The 7,089-nt window shown below is 37.8% G+C and overlaps 1 protein-coding gene across 1 annotated transcript in view; it reads left to right on the plus strand.

The window, feature by feature from the left end:
* The first annotated feature begins 242 nt into the window (after positions 1-242).
* The window catches only part of LOC137967607 (uncharacterized), a 28,252-nt gene continuing 21,405 nt past the window's right edge, over positions 243-7,089 (plus strand). Inside the window, exons 1-2 of the mRNA XM_068814124.1 lie at positions 243-390; positions 4,685-4,943. The gene's annotated coding sequence lies outside the window, so the exon portion shown is untranslated. The remainder of the gene's footprint in view (positions 391-4,684; positions 4,944-7,089) is intronic.

The raw sequence follows: 7,089 nt of genomic DNA on the forward strand, positions 1-7,089 counted from the left end.
GATTTCAAGAATATTTTAACAGACGTACTTATCACAATCCCCGAAAGGCTAACCGTTTTGAAATGGATCATTACACATAAATACTCCAGATATGTGGCCGCACTCTGTCTTGAAAGGGTTTAGAATACACATTGCGTAAAACGTAACCCACATTTGCGAGAGATTTATCTTATGTCTTTACACATTCCAAATATTAATTGTTTACGCAGGATACCAGCAGACGGACAGTCCTTGCTGAAAATCGTGCATTAAGAAAGTGCAGCGTTTGTGTTAAGTAGAAAACTATGATTTTTTGAAATGTGTCAAAGAAATCAATGGGCTGCACATATATGGAACATATTGATAGGTCATCAGCGTGTCCCGGCGGATGGCGTCGAATTTCATGAACAAGTAAGTGTTTGCTAACTGAAATAAACCCTCAATTCTCACATATTTCATTTCGTCTTTGGAGTCGACCAAATAAAGCGATTTTTTTTTACAGGATTTTTCATTGAGGGTGCATGGATGCCTAGAGCCATGTGTCATGTGTTTTCGTTTACCATTAGTTGGGCGAGGACGAAACATGAAACCATACTAGCTTCGGGGCAATTGTTCGGGAACTGAGACAAGCGAGAAGCGACAGCCATTGACAAACGATAAATTTCGATTCCACAACATTCGATAAAATGGTTTATCAGTGTCATTCCATCAAAAGGGAGCCCTGTGGCCACATATTCAGTCGGTTAATCAAAGAAGTAAATTGCAGCTTTGAATTGCGATCGCGGCGCGAAATACATCCAATATTAAGAGCAAGGACTTGTGGACCACGCAGTAAATCATGTGAACAAGCAAATACTAGGATTTTAGTGAAACGAATCAAGATCGTCAAAACTTCCCTTGTTTTCATAATACAACAACTAAAATATATGTGCCAAAAAGGAAGATCTTCAGAAAAGAAATATACTGTTTTTTTTTTTTTTTTTTTTAATTAAGAAATACCGTACTTCAATCAAAATAATGAGGAATTAATGTGTCATCAAAGATGGAGTTTTGATTTAACATCTTTAGACTGCTAGGCTCACAAACAGAACCCTGCAACAAGGAATAGAGCTGTATCGTAGGCAAGAATTAGGATATATTGCACATAAAACATGAAATTCTCTCTTGGTCATTACTGAAATTGTGTTGTGAATGTGGTCAAAATGAAGTGTTCCGCTGCAGTTCTAATGGTATTTGTTCTTTCAAACAATTAAAGTAACGTAGGTTGGATTATGGTTTCCTTTTTAGCAGACCTTAAATTTCAGTAAATATCTTTTCGGACTGGTGCGTTTTAATTTTCGAAAACTCGAACTCTTTCGAGGCGCACTTTCTGAACCTGAGATTTCCTAGATATTCGGAAAAGTAGTGAAGAGTCCGACTGAAGAGTTCGTGGAAATTTTGAAACCACATGGTGAAGCTAGAATACCATTAACTTGAGCCAACTGTGATAGTGGAAATAGAATAAAATTTGGAGATTTAAATTCGTCTATCATTTTCGCTAAAGTTTGTTTGAGAATTATATTTCACAAACAAACTTCACTTAAAATTATAGGGAAAAAACACTTTACTCAAGTGTAAATTTGAAGTGCAAAGTTTTTTTTTGGGACGAGAGAAAAAGCCACTTAGAATTTCTACACTCCTCAAGTTCCCTTAGAACATCCGATCGAACAGACAAAAATATTGCAGGTCAGCTACTGAAGTACTCACTAAACAAGATCAGTTTAAAGCATTGTGGAAACGATCAATACCAGGATTAACTTGAGCCAACTGTGGTATTGGAAATAGAATAAAATTTGGAGATTTAAATTCTTCTATCATTTTCGCTAAAGTTTGTTTGCAAATTATATTTCACAAACATACTTCACTTAAAACTTATCGGGAAAAAACACTTTACTCAAGTGTAAAGTGCAAAGTCTTTTTTGGGACGAGAAAAAAAGCCACCTAGAATTTCTACACTCCTCAAGTTCCCTTAGAACATCCGATCGAACAGACAAAAATATTGTAGGTCAGCTAAAGTACTCACTAAACAAGATCAGTTTAAAGCATTGTGGAAACGATCAGTCCAACGTCAATCTTTTTTTGAGTATGTGGTCGGGAGAGTCAAACCGTTCTAAGAGTTTCGGTTCTACATTGCCAAAGAGCTACAGAATTCTTTACTAAAATATCACGTAAAGGTTTCGCAACTAGGAAAAGGTAGTCCCTTACGTTTTCGAAAAGGAATTTTTTGCAATTCTTGGCACTTAAAAAGGTCACCTAGCAGTTTCGTATGAGCAAATGGCTCGCTGGCTAAGTTCTTAGGAGGCACGTTCAGCTAGCAATTTCTGAAATGAAGACATCATTCCCTAAAATTTTCGGACACTTCAATTTTCAGCAAAGATTTCCGAACAGATCAAATTATTTTAGGTGATAAAAGCATCTCTTTAGAGCGTCTTTATACTCATAACAAGAAGCCTAGAGATGTCTCTCAAAGGCTTTAGGCTTGATTTGCTTGTTGGGTGCCCTTGATCAGTCAGGTTTAACAAAGTCTAACAAACAACAAATCCAACGTACATATTTGCCCCTGTTCATTGTGGGTGCCATGAAATATTTCTCAAATAGCTCAAAACCCGTTTGAAACGTTTGATGACCTGTGTCTAACATCTACGTGCGGTAGGTATTTACTCTAGTAAAGAAAGCCGGCTGTGCACTTAATTTAAAGTAACATCACGTTGAAAATATGTTTATTAGGATCCTGTTGATTTTCATCCAGACATTAAATGTCTGCTATGAGAATTGTGTTACCTGTAATCAGATCATTTTTAAGGAGGGTTAATTTAACTGTTTGTTTTGTCGGCTGGTGAACCAATTTTACTGACTTTTGTCTGCTTTAGGAGAGGACAAAGTCTATTTTACTAATCAACTCGTTGACAAGGGCGGCGACTTTCTTTGCATGAGGTTTAAAACTGATTGTTGTGTTGGCGTCAGTAACCCAAGTCCTTTCGAGGAACAATTGTCACTTTCACTTTCAACTTTGTGACGTATTTTAACGATCTGTTCATGGGAATATTTGCATCGCTGGGACTCGAAAAAAGGTTTTTATTTTTAAAGTTCTATCCATTCGACGGAATCGTCAGTTTGAACTGTAGTGCATGAACACTAGACTTATCTCTTCGTTGACAATTGAATCACATCACTTCGCTTCAGGTGCAAATTCCCTCGTAGTTTCTTGGAAATATGCGGAAAAAAGGACATTACCGTTTCTTTTAAGAATTCCACTAAACATACTCAGTCGAGAAAGGAAGAAGGCCTTGGGTCCTGCATCATTGTGTATTATTAACTCAATACCTAATCCGGTGCTCGCATTTGCTTTTTGATTTTGCTCGATGAATAGATTAGCCACCCAATGCAAGCAATACTCTTATTCTCGTGCATGTACAAAATAAATTGGGGGCCCCGCATAATACAGCTTATTTGTTTCGGTCTGCCCCTGATAAGTGTGTCATGTCTAGCTCTGGAAATTGACGAACAAAATATTACCGCCTTAAAGATTCTATCAAAGGTGATGTTTTTTTTCCTGATCTCAGAATATCGATTATCTTCAATCAGTGGACAGTCCCATTGTCCTCTTTCTTTACGGCGCTGTTACACTGTGAAATATTTGGTGCAACTTATCTCGCAACGTTTTGGCGACATTGTGGCGGGATATGAAACATTTCCCATTGTAACATACCCTGCAACGGCCAAAACCATTGCGAGACAAGTTGCACGAAAAGTTATACTTAAAAAAAAAAAAGAAAAAAAGATGATGGAATGATTCAAAACGTCGTTTAATTTGGGTCTTGAAAGACTGATCGCATGATAACATCCATATTTTTGTCCACGCAAGGCCACACGATAGTCAAACATTACCACTACATCTGATTAAAGCACTCAGTTAAATGTTAAACACTGGCTAAATTGATTTCCACAAGTAAAAGGAACAGAAATTAAGCATATTGCAAGACGTATAGTGTGGGGTTTGCAGAGTTCGGAGAGTAGTTAACCCGTTTGTATGCTTCGATCATGGGAAAAGAGGGCACGTAAAATAATATACTGACACATTTCAGGTTGTATCTCTATTTTTAACTTCTCAAAACACTTAACTGACACCAAATGCTTGCGCTTGAAAACGGTTAAGCGATGCAAATATGCAAACAATAAGAGTATCGGAGTTTTATTCCCTGATTGCAATTTGAAATTTAAAGGATTGGGAGCGATCGATTGACGATAAATTCGATTTTGGTGGTGACTGGTACACTATTTTCCTTATGTGCCCTTCACATCCCCCTTAAGGAGCTCAACTGTCCTCCCTTCCCCCACACCAATTTTTGAATACGTTCCAGTATGGTTTGAAGCAAACCCAACGAGGTTGAACGGCAACCTATTTCCAATCACTTTCACTCTGACAACCAAAGAAAATACAAACGAAGACGTGCTTATCGAAAGACACCGCCCAGTACAATGCAAAAAGTCTCAGTAAAACGCATTCCATTTCGACTAAACACCGGCAACGTTTCCCCATTTTCTTATGCTATCGTTAGCAGAATTCCAAAGGCTCTTTCACTTTGTATGCAGTAAGCATTAATAAACTTAGATGTCAGCATGAATTAACTGAGACATGCTGTAACATCATTTTATATTTTTTTAGCTTCCTCATTCCAGTGCTGAAACGAGGCTTGAGCAAAGGAGTGACGCACGCTTTGAACCGATCCAGTCAACGAGCCAATAGGAATTTCTGAACCTAACCTCAAAATATGATTGGCAATTTTGTTTCGTGTATTACAGCACACTGTGTTCAAAAGGACCGAATCACCCCGTTCCGTTAACTCACGAACCGACACTGGAGGACTTCAGAAGCCGAGACGCAAGCTCCAATTTAGGCGATTTGGTTCTACACTAACTACAAGGTATTTGAAAATAAGATCTTTCTCAAATTGAAGGTATTCCACATTGAACATTTTTTTCCAGGGTTACAAATCTTCAAATTCTGCAATGAATTTAACCACTGGGCTCGACTATCAACGTTTTTTTTCTTCTCTTCCCCGGATCATCGCCGCCCTTATGGCAATAAACCAAACTTACATGACATTTTTTATCACAAATCCATGATGTCGTGGAAAACCCCAAAAAGATTTCATTCTTCTCGCCAGTAATGTCATTTTGGCACCCGCTATCGCTAGATTTAGTAATGGCAAGAAAAATATATCAGGGGATTCTAAATTTGTCGAGTATTGCCTTTTCCCCTATCTTCCGGGTGAACTGAATAGTTTCAGCGAATTCAGCAGTTTTATTTTCCTAAAATGTCTTTCCATTTACTAATTTACCGCACGTGCACTTGTCAACGAAAGCTCGAAAACTTGAATAAACCCCACATTTAAGATTACGATAAAACAGTGATCTTTTGGAACGTTTACTGGTTTACCAAACACTGAAGCTTCTTAAACTTGATAGAATCGATCACAACTGACCTTTATGTTGAAAAACTGATTTATTTTCTGCCTACTTGTCCACTCATTTATCTTCTTTAAAAACGTCTCATTTTTTTTCCGGACGTCAAACTAATATCTTTAAGGAACACCCCTTTATGTAAAATGGAACTGGAAATATGTATCGTACACTTTCCGCTCCCTCATTCCTTTGCGGTAGATTTGGGATCCAAAGAATTTATCTTGAGTAATCGATTATCTGAGTAATGTCGATTATCTCAAATGAACGGTTGTAGAGAACCGGTCTGTAAGAATTTCCGTTGAAGGCGAAGCATGCACAAATTTCTAGTTTTCTGAGTTACCAAGGATTGCAACCGTATTTAAGAATTACCAGGAAAAAAAATGCAGTAAAATATGTTTTCCGAAAGAAAAAAATCACGTGAGTTTTTATTTGGAATGACGAAACTGGATGTAACGTCATCTTTTGATGACGGTGTTCCGTAAACAAAATCGGCTTGCCCTGACCCCGGAGGCAAGACACCGACTCCTCTGAAGTTTGGTAGAGTTTGACAAAACTATGTAAGGTTCTCGCTCGTCGGTTGCACTCGTCAAGGCAATTGTGGTTGACCATCTTTTTTGCAAAGCACTTGAATAAAAACTTCGCTATCGTTGCCGTGGAAAATACTGCGAGCTTTCGTTAATTCGTGGTTGTAGTTTGGTTGAAGAACCCCTCTTAAAACAGTTATTAATTATGAATCGGAGAAGAAAACAACGTGAGATAATCAGTTTAGCGGTCGTTTCTGCTAAAACGGAAAATCTATTAATGTTTTCAAAGCAATCAAAAAAAGCCTGAAAAGCGGAAAGAACGGACATCACAATGACCGACCTTTTAACAGTACTTCGCACTGCATTCTTTACTATATGTTAACGCAACAATCGTATTTCTCCTCACAAAAATCACAAGATCTCACCTGGGAGCAAAAGGTTTCGACATCTAATAAACAGCTTACTGAACGCAAAGAATGCACGCCGTTTAATAATACAACGAAGAATAAAAATACAACAAAACAAGTGTGAGAATTTATCGTAACTTCCCCTTTAAATGAGTCGTGTCTCACCATGTAGTTAATTGTGATGAGAATCACGATGTTTCGGCTGCATTCTGCACACTGCTTGTCTTCATCAGACGACGAGATCGGATGATTGTAAAGCACGAAGCTCCGCTGTGATTGGTTAATTTTTAACAGCTGTGATTTGCTGTTCCAGTCAGATGGTCAGCTCTTTTCACACTGTGTTATTCGAACCTTTGATCATCACCTGTTGTATGAACCTTCCACTGAATTTCCTTTATTAAACTCTGTTTAAAAAAACCGCCACCAAACACGCAAAAAACCCCAAATTCGCATGACTAAGTTTTAATTTCAAGCAACCGTAAGATAACCTCTTAACCGTAACCGCCACGCAACGACTGTTTGACCGCAAAATGATATCACAATTCGCTTAAAGTGTCAAACCTCCAGATTAAAAAGAAACATCTCGATTCATTTTTAATGTAGCGAATAAATTACAACTGAGTGGATTCCCTTCTTAAGCTTCTTAAGCAAACTATTTTGATTTATTTTTACCC

This window comes from Montipora foliosa, chromosome 8, assembly GCF_036669935.1.
Source record: "Montipora foliosa isolate CH-2021 chromosome 8, ASM3666993v2, whole genome shotgun sequence".
Taxonomy (NCBI): Eukaryota; Metazoa; Cnidaria; class Anthozoa; order Scleractinia; family Acroporidae; genus Montipora; species Montipora foliosa.